Genomic DNA, 10,322 nt, shown 5'->3' on the forward strand with positions numbered 1-10,322 from the left:
TTTTTACAGGGGGCAGGGTGGGAGGAGGTGTAATTTAGGTAGCTGTGGGAGTCGGTCGGTTTATAGTAAATGTCCGTGTTGAGTTGGTCGCCCGAGATAGAAATGGAGGGGTCGAGGAAGGGGAGGGAGGAGTCTGAGACTGTCCAGGTAAATTTGAGGTCGGGGTGGAAGGTGTTAGTAAAGTGGATGAACTGTTCAAACTTTCTCCCCATTGGAATTCTCTACCCAAGACAGCTGGGGAGCTAGATCACTGGAAGTATTTAAGGAGGATGTAAATAGACTTTTGAACTATCAAGGAATTGAGGGTTGTGAGGAACTGACATGAAAGTGGAGTTGAGGCCTGGAGCAGATCAGCAGTGATCTTACGGAATGTTGAGGCAGACTTGAGCAGAGAAATAACCTACTCTTGCTCCATTGTTCTATCGGTTTTTTTTTATATTCCTATCTCCTTCACAAGCTCTGGAGCAGTCTCCTGGCCCACAGGGAAATCCGAAGGATTGATTTTAAAGTTATCCATTGGGACTCTTGTTGCCCAGGATGCCTTTCTGATCAATACCTCCTGAGCTGATACCTCTGCTGCCACCTGCTCAGGCCTTAGCTTGAAATAGGAAAGGATGACAGCAGCTGACATGAACTGCATACTTAAGATCCGACCTGGTTACTTTCCTCCACATTCCTGTCTGATATAGCAGGTTAATATGGAATCATAGGATGGTAGCCAACTATCCACTCCACTCTCTCCTCCCTGACCTATCACCTTCATCTCCTCCCCCACTCACCTATTCTACTCTATGCTACTTTCTCCCCACCCCACCTTCCTCTAGCTTATCTCTCCACGCTTTAGGCTCTCTGCCTTTATTCCTGATGAAGGGCTTTTGCCCGAAACATCGATTTTGCTGCTCATCAAATGCTGCCTGAACTGCTGTGCTCTTCCAGCACCACTGATCCAGAATCTGGTTTCCAGCATTTGCAGTCATTGTTTTTACCTCGCAGAATTGGACAAGGCAAGTGACTCCTGTTACTTTGACTGTATCCTCCCTAGCCTAGTTTCCCCCAAGAAGTGGCTGTTTAATGCAGCCCAGCATTCCAGTACTTGTAACTGTTTATGCCTTTTGAAAAGTTGGGTCAGTTAGTGGGAGGTGTTGGACATCTTCACATGCCCTACAAACTGATGCCAAGTTTTAACTACATGGATGGGTTATTTCGCCTATATGCAAGAGTCAAATTGATATGATATCAATGAGGGCTAATGCATCCAGCAATAAAGCACTTAATGTCTGTCTGCACAATTACAGTTTTTAAGTGCTCAATTCAATCGGAACAAAAAAAATTAGTCATGAGTTCATAATTTTCTCCATAGCAAAGGCAGAGTATGCTCAAGCTCACAATCCGAAGCAGGGTATAGGCACTGGGAAAAAATTCAATGACAGGCTGCAGATTGCAAATTATGTGCATTGTGTGACCTAACTGTTTTTCCTTTGTTTTATTAAACTGTCAGTAGCAGTCAATCAGCTTGATTTTGACCTAGTGAGATTTAGTTCAGGCAAACAAGGGACTAAAAAATTGTATTGCACTTCTGTGGATTTATTTATTGCAGAGTCCATCTAAGAGATGGATGGAACTGCACTGATTGAGGGGTGACCCTTTGTTCTGTTACCAGTCCAACACTTATGAATACAGGATGGAAGCTGTAATATTCCTTTATTTTCCTACGGCATAACATCACATTTAGCATTAGGGCTAAAATGTACCCTTTTGCAGGATAGGAAGGTGGTTGGGAGTCTATGGGTGGCAAACGTTAACAACAGCAACTTAACTCTATTTGATAAATATAACATTAACGTAACAAAATGTCCCAAGTTCTGAGGGAACTTGACAAGTATATGTTGAGCAGACATTTCTACTAGTGAGTATGGCATTAAATTACATCTGGTGAAGCAGCCAAAAGCAACTGACAATCCGGGAAATGGCTGTAAATTGGGACCTAGCAATAAAATCAACTCTCTTTCAGATCCCACACAACTAGAGATCTAATGAATGTCCTTGGGCCACAGGCATCAAATAACATAGGATCAAGTCTACTTTAGTCATTGCTGTTAACAACTATGAGAATCGCCACAGGCAATTTGTCTTTTTCCTTATCAATAATGAAGAAAAATCTAGTCTTTGCCAATAGAAGTGTGCTTCTTCTTAGAAAGAGCTTTTGTTACACTCAAGCTTCTGTTTGTTTGAGTGAGAATTGGCTGGGCTTGAAATGCAGCTGATACATTTGACAAAATGATTACTATGTTTTTTTTAACAGAGTCAAGGATCACAAGCATGTACAGGCCTGAGTTTAAAATTAACCGCAATTGCAAAATGTCTCAACTGAGGTAATAAGTTCAAAGTAATTCTAATCATATATTATAAAAGACAGTAGACTTACAAGTGCTCAGTGTTGAAAAATTAATATTCTGTGTAATTGCAACAAGTACACATTTGAGTTTTAAAATGTATCCTATTAGGCATGAATCACACTCAATGAACACTGTTCCTTACATTTTGCTTAATGTGGAAAGCATTAGAAAAATGTTACAATGCAGAAAGTGATGAGGGAATCTGCTTCTGTAAAATGCCTTCAATCAGTGCTATTGTTGTTTGAAGCTAATTTCTTCCTGTTTGCAAGATTCTGGTGAAAGATGGGAAGAAACATGATAAAGGCTTGATAATAGCTTGTTAACATCAGGAATGTGTTTTCTCAACTTTTTTTTACAATAGAAACAATCTATGCTTTCCTTAACTTGGACACATTTCACAGAGGGTAATGGAAAGTCATAAATCTGAAACTTTGGTTAGAATCTGAGGGACATGGGCTGCAGAGAGAATTGGGTAACAAGTTCAGTAAGGCCCATCTCAATCTTGGCATTTGCTTGCTCCATCTTTTATCCTTTTCACAAGTGACGTGGCGAGATGCCAATTGATGGGAACTAGTGCATGTTAAACATTTTGTAAATGCAACAAATGCCTCATTCATAATCAGATTCACATCTTACCAAACTCAGCAAACACACTAGACATCAGAACAACTCAAAAAGAAAACCAGAGTGTGTATCTGCTGGATTCTATTTGCTGCTTGCTCTGAATGACCTCCAAAAACATCTCAAGGCATGGCTTTGGGCAGCAGCCATACATATTCTCTAGCTACGCACATGATTATCCAGCATCTGCTAACATGTCAGATAATCACTCTACCGTTCACTGGATGTGTGCTATGGAAGTTCAAACTTGCATTGCCGGGCACACCAGCAAATAGCACTGAAAGGCTACAGTGAACAATTTGGGTGCAGGCACGGCTCACAGACTGGACCAGGCTGCCTGCATCTCTTATGTGCTTATTCTCTTCACATTTGCACATAGCATTGTTTAAAATTTAAAATTTAATCCATGCTTCTACAGATTACCCAAAATTCACAAACCAGGAGCCCCCCCTCAGACCCATAGTCTCGCTCCCTGGAACACCAACTTACAGACGGACCAAGGAGCTACACCAAAGACTAAAACACTTAGTAGAAGACTCACGTCACTCCATTCACTCCACTCAGGAATTCCTGAAGACCATTAAAGACACTAAAATAGAAGAGGACGAAATAATGGTCTCCTTTGATGTAACAGCCCTGTTTACATCAATCAACATTAACCTGGCCAAGAAAACACTGACTACTATTAGAAGACCCAAAGACACATACACCAAATACCTCTAACTTCATCAGCAAAGACAGTATCGTCAAGCTAGTGGACCTATGTCTTACCACACACTTCAGCTTTAACAACAAAACCTACAGACAAACCAACGGAACACCCATGGGCTCTCTCTTAGCAGAGGCGGTTACGCAGAGACTCGAACAAACAGCTCTGCCAAACATCTAACCCAAATTTTGGGTCCACTACATGGATGACACCTTTGTCATCACTTAACGAAACAAATTAGAGGAAACCTTCAAGACCATCAATAATACCCTTACTGGCATAAAATTCACCAAAGAGGAGGAAAACAACAACAAACTGCCATTCCTAGATGTCACAGTAGAGCAAACAGCCAATGGGGAACTTCAAACCAGCGTCAACAGGAAAACAACACATATGGACAAAATATTGAACTACAGAAGCAATCATCCCAATATTCACAAACGAAACTGCATCAGAACATTTTTTCAACACACACTACAGCACAGAGAAACTACGCAGAGCAGAGGAAAATCACCTATACCGAGTATTCAAAAAGAAAAGGTACCCAATGAACACAGTCCATCGATTTCTCAGCAACAAACCGAAACAAGCAGACAAAACAAGTCCAGAATCCCTAGCCACTCTCCCCTACATCAAAGACATCTCGGAAATGACTGCCAGACTACTACCTTGGCATAATGGTAGCCCACAAACCCACCAACACACTAAAACAGCAACTAATGAACTTGAAAGACGCTTTACAGACAACAAGCAAAACTAATGTCATTTGCAAAATACCATGCAAGACTGTAACAAACACTACATTGGACAAACAGGCAGAAAACTAGCCACCAGGATACATGAACATTAACCTGCCACAAACAACATGACTCTCTCTCACTGGTATCCTTACACACAGATAAGGAAGGGCACCACTTTGACTGGGACAACCATCCATCCTAGGACAAGCCAAACAGAGACACGCATGAGAATTCCTCGAAGCATGGCATTCAAACCGAAACTCTATCAACAAACACGAGTTAGACCCCATCTACCACCCCCTAAGAAAAAGAACAGGAAATGACATCACCACAGGAAATGACATCACCAACCCAAAGAAACCCAAACATATAAATAGAAAGCAGAAACCATCAGCAGTGCTTCACCTGGAGGCCCACTGAAGATGTTACCTAGTAGGGTGATGAAACATCTGGAAATGGACCTTCCAGCTCAGCGAGGGAACCTACATCCATAAAGAATGATACTTACTCCTTTGGATGATTCTTTATCCCCACAGTAGCAATCCTGGCCTTCTGCTGTGAGGGCAAGGATTCTCTTCTTGTAGACTTACCAAACAATAGGGCTGTTTTTTCATTACAAAGAAACTACTGATGGCGATTTAACCTGTGGGTCACCATGCCTCAAGTAAGGGGAGAGATTGAGAAGGAGAATCCTTCCCAGTGTGGGAATTGAACACTTGCTTTCAGTGTTACAATACATTCACTATCTCTCTCTTTCTCTCTCTCTCTTTCTCGCTCTCTCTCTCTCACTCTCACTCACTCTCTCACTCTTTTTCTCTCTCTCTTCTCTCTCTCACACTTTCTCTCTCGCGCTCTCTCTTTTTCACTCTGCCCTGTTAAGGGTTGGCTCCTCTTGTAATAAGCAAAAGGGACAGGGGACAAATGGGTGTGATTAAAGTGGGTGGTATGGCGATTATGCTGGTTGGGCAAAGCTGATAAGGTATACCAAAAAGATACCACAGACAGTGGTGAGGGAGGTTGCAGGGTGGGAGTGATAGTGGTAGTGTTAGAGTGTGATCCTTGGGGAGTCCATACAGTAGCACAGATAAAGTGAGTGTGAGGTGGAAGAGAGAGCAGAGTGCGGCTCTTATCCGGTCATAGAAGAGAAGGTCATTGAGCTTCTTTCTGTAATGCTGGCCTTTCCTCCCTGGCTAAGGTTTATTTTCAAAATCATGAGTGGGCTGGATAAAACAGGATTAGGATTAGAGTTATGCCTGGTGTTAAAATAGGTAGGAATAAACTGTTCCTACTCCTAAAGGATCAAGAATGAGAGGGCACAGATTAAAAGTGGTTCGCAAAAGAAGCAAACATGATGTAAGAGAACCTTTTCATGTGGGGATAGTCAGGTCTGTAATGCACTGCCTACAAGTGTGTGGAGGGAGGGTCAACTCATAGAGTCATATATTCTGGAAACAGACTGTTCAGTCCAACCAGTCCATGCTGACGATTATCCCAAACTAAACTAGTCCCACCTGCTTCAAGTATATCCTTTAAATATACTCAAAGTGAGGCATTTAAGATGATAAGTTAAATAGCAACAATGTGCAAGGCTATGGCGAAAAGGCAGAAGAATGGCACTAAGAAGTCATGATGGTTATTGGAAGAGCTGGTGCAGAAATGGCAGGTCAAATAGCTTCTTCTGTGATGTAATACTTCTGAGGTTCTGTGATGCTCAGCCAGGCATTCATTCCCCACAAGCCAGGAGCATCACTCAGGACCTTGGGTTGAATGCTGTAGCTCAGCATTCTTGCCCTTCATCATTTCTCTGCTCAGCCTAACACCACTGCTGAGACAGAACTTTACACTTCCCTGGTCAGCCCGTCAACCCTTGACCAACCGCATTGACCCATGCCCCATTACAGTAAAGCCGTTCTCCTGCTGTCATCCTCTGCACTTTGTGGAACTCATGCTACCGTCACCTCATCTCAGTCATGGCATAGCAATGGCAAACACTAGACAAACAGGACAAAACAGCAGTCACGCACTCTAATTTCTAAGTACAGTATGATGCTACATGTATACTTTTCATATATAGCTGTGAATCTGAAAGTGTGATTGCTTACTCATGGATAACTCAGTTGGGAAGGAGAATTGAATGTTGGTGAGCTGAACTTATAATGAGAATGCATGATATGTAAATACAAGCAAAAGGGCATCCTAATACCTGAAGCTTGACATGCCTTTAAAGTTCCAAGAATTTAATTTTCATCTCACTACCAGGAATCTGCTTTTTTGGCTTCTGTGATTAAGTTTTCCCACTTGCCTCAGTTTCCACTCCCAGAAACAGTGCAAGATTCTACCTATTAGTTCAGTTTTTTTTTGACAGAGGATGCCTTCACCCTGTACAGTACACAGGGAATGTTGGGAGAAGACTTGGGATGGAGGACAGGAAATGTTTCTGGCTGTAACAAGCTGCTCCTTTTTTGAGGTATTTTAGATGTTGGAGGCGATTTCCTCAAATTCCAGCAGTTACTGTTTTATATGCTGTTGCATTGTTTTGTAACTTTGGAGAGAAAAAAAGTCACAACAACAGCACTTTTAAAAGGGAGATGCACAGATAAAGGCAGCACATCGTCAGGCAGCGTTGGCAGGGAAGGGGAAGAAGGAGAAAGAGAGAGAGAGAGTGAAATCCACACTGCTCCCTGACGCAGCAGTGAACCTGCGCAGTTACTGCCTTTGCTGTTTGAATTCATGTATCACCGGACATCGGAGTGCATCTGAGAAAATTAACAAACAGCAAAATTCACGACTGATCTTGGAGGAACCTGTCTGGTAGAGGTCACAGCTCAGAAATAGATAAGTGAATATATCTAAGTGTGGCCTTACAGTAAGTCTGCAGTAGTGAGCAGAGTGGATTCTTTCTTGATTATATGTTTTATTGAGAAATATCTCTAAATTAAGCTTAAAATATAACTCGTAAGTATCAGGTTAGCCTGGAGCAGTGTTTTACAGAGGAATAAGACAATGCTATTTTCTGGGTCTGGAGGTTGAAAAAAGCAAAAATGGCCTTTAGTAGAGTTCTGGCCTTTAGTAGAGCTGCTGTTCTTATCAGACGTGTGCGTTTCGGGAGAGTTTACGTGTTACTGAGGATTATGTCTGCAATAAATGCCATTGGTTGCAAATCCTATCATATTGAATGGATCAGTTGAAGAGACAGTTAGAGGCAATGAGGAATTTACAAAAGGAAGGGGATGTGATGGATGGCAGTAATAGGAAGGGGGGGCAAGTCTCAGATACAGTCACATAGATGGGTTAACCCCAGGAAAGGTAAGAGAGGTAGGCAGCTAGTACAGGAGTCTTCTGTGGCTATCCCCATTACAGACAAGTAAATGCAGAGGGTGATGGATTCTCAGGGGAATGTAGCATGAATAACCAAGGTTCTAGTATTGGGACTGGCTCTAATGCAATGAGGGATACGTTGGGTTCCAAGAGATCGATTGTGTTAGGGGACCTTCTAGCCTGAAGCACGGACAGACGTTTCTGTGGCCAGCAGTGAAAAATCAGAATGGTGTGTTGCCTCCCTGGTGCCAGGATCAGGGATATTTCAGAGAGGGTACGGAATGTTCTTAAGGGGGAGAGGGACCAGCAGAAGGTCATTGGTTCCAATGTGCACAATGACATAGGAAGGAGAAAGGATGAGATTCTGAAGGGAGAATATAAAGAGTTAGGCAGGAATTTAAAAAGGAGATCCTCAAGAGTAGTAATATCTAGATTACTCATGGTGCTGCGAGCTAGTGAGGGTACGAATAGGAGGATGGAGCAGATGAATGCATGGCTGAGGAGCTGGTGTATGGGAGAAGGATTCACATTTTTGTAACATTGGAATCTCTTCAGGGATAGAGTGACCTGGACAAGAAGGACGGATTGCACCTGAGTTGGAAGGGGCATAATATATGGGCAGGGAAATTTGCTAGAGCTGCTCAGGAGGATTTAAACTATTAAGGGTGTGGGGCCCAGGGAGATAGTGAGGAAAGAGATCAATCTGAGACTGGTACAGTTGGGAAAAGAAGCAAATCAAACAGTCAGGGCGGGCAGGGACAAAGCAGAGAACAAGGTAGGACTGATAAATTAAACAGCATTTATTTCAATGCAGGAGGTCTAACAGGGAACGTAGATGAACTCAGGGCATGGTTAGGAACATGGGACTGGGATATTATAGCAATTACAAAACATGGCTCAGGGATGGACAGGACTAACAGCTTAATGTTCCAGAATACGAATGCTACAGGAAGGACAGAAAGGGAGGCAAGAGAAGAGGGAGAGTGGCGTTTTTGATAAGGGAAAGCATTACAGCTGTACTGAGGGAGGATGTTCTCAGAAATACACTCAGGGAAGTTATTTGGGTTGAACTGAGAAATAAGAAAGGGATGATCACCTTATTTGGATTGTATTATAGACCCTCTAATAGTCAGCGGGAAATTGAGAAACAAATTTGTAAGGAGATCTCAATTAGCTGTAAGAATAATAGGGTGGTTATGGTAGGGGATTTTTAACATTTCCCTTGCAACCTGCAGTTCATCTAAGCCTGCGATTCACCTACACTTTCCGCTGCCTTGGGAAAGCAACTGACATATCATTGACCCCTCCCACCCGAGTTATACTCTCTTCCACCTTCTGTTGGGCAGAAGATATAAAGGTTTGTATACAGGTACACACAGATTCAAGATCAGCTTCTTCCCCATTAATTTCAGACTTTGAATAGATCTTTTTAATATTAATGTTGATCTCTCTGCACCTTCTCGGCAGCTGTAACATTGTACCCTGCACTCTGTTCTGTTACCCTGATTCACTTGTAGATTATGATCTACCTGTAAAACACGTAAGACAATACTTTTCACTGTACCTCGGTAGGCATAACAATAATAAATCAAATCAAATGTTCCTTTTATGGTAATGTAGCAATCAGTTAGGTGCGGCAGGAACACAACAGTATCCAAAAACAGCACTCACACAAAGAACCAGCACGTTCAATATTATCTCTGTTTTTTTCCCCAGACATTTGTGAGTCCAATGGATTGCACAACGCAGTCAAGAAGAACTCAAACGTTTTGGGGTTAGGGAGTGGCAGGGTGGGGGTTGGGGTAGGGATGGAAACAGTAGGAAACAGCTAACGATTTAATTTGCCATTTTGGGCTGGAACTTTTTTTAAGCCCACTTAGCTCCTCCAACCTGTCCTAACTTTCAAATAGATCATGGCTGATCTGTATTTCAACTCTGTTTATCCATCCTTATTTGATGTTCCTCGATTTCGTTACCAAACAAAAATCCATCCATCTTCATCTTCAAAATTTCCAATGAACCCCTTCCCCACCCCAATCTTTGCAGTGAGAGAATTTTAGATTTTCATTAACTTTTGTTTGAAAAGATACATTGTAATTTTGATTCAAATAGGTTTGGCGCTGTGGCTCAGTGGTTAGCACTGCTACTTCACAGCACCAGGGTCCCAGGTTTGAGGAAAGTTTGTCCAGCAGGCTAGGATAAAAGGTAGGGAGGAGGGACTTGGGGGAAGGGTGTCGGAAATGTGATAGGTGGAAAGAGGTAAAGGTGAGGGTGATAGGTCAGACTGGGTGGGGGCGGAGAGGTCAGGAAGAAGATTGCAGGTTAGGAAGGCGGTGCTGAATTCGATGGATTTGACTGAGACAAGGTGGGGGGAGGGGAAATGAGGAAACTGGTGAAACCCGCGTTCCTGCCTTGTGGTTGGAGGGTTCCTAGGCAGAAGATGAGGCGCTCTTCCTCCAACCATCATTTTGTTGTGGTCTGGCGATGGAGGAATCCAAAGATCTGCATATCCTTTGTGGAGTGGGAGGGGGAGTTGAA

Source organism: Chiloscyllium plagiosum, chromosome 10 (assembly GCF_004010195.1).
Source record: "Chiloscyllium plagiosum isolate BGI_BamShark_2017 chromosome 10, ASM401019v2, whole genome shotgun sequence".
In the NCBI taxonomy this organism is placed as follows: domain Eukaryota; kingdom Metazoa; phylum Chordata; class Chondrichthyes; order Orectolobiformes; family Hemiscylliidae; genus Chiloscyllium; species Chiloscyllium plagiosum.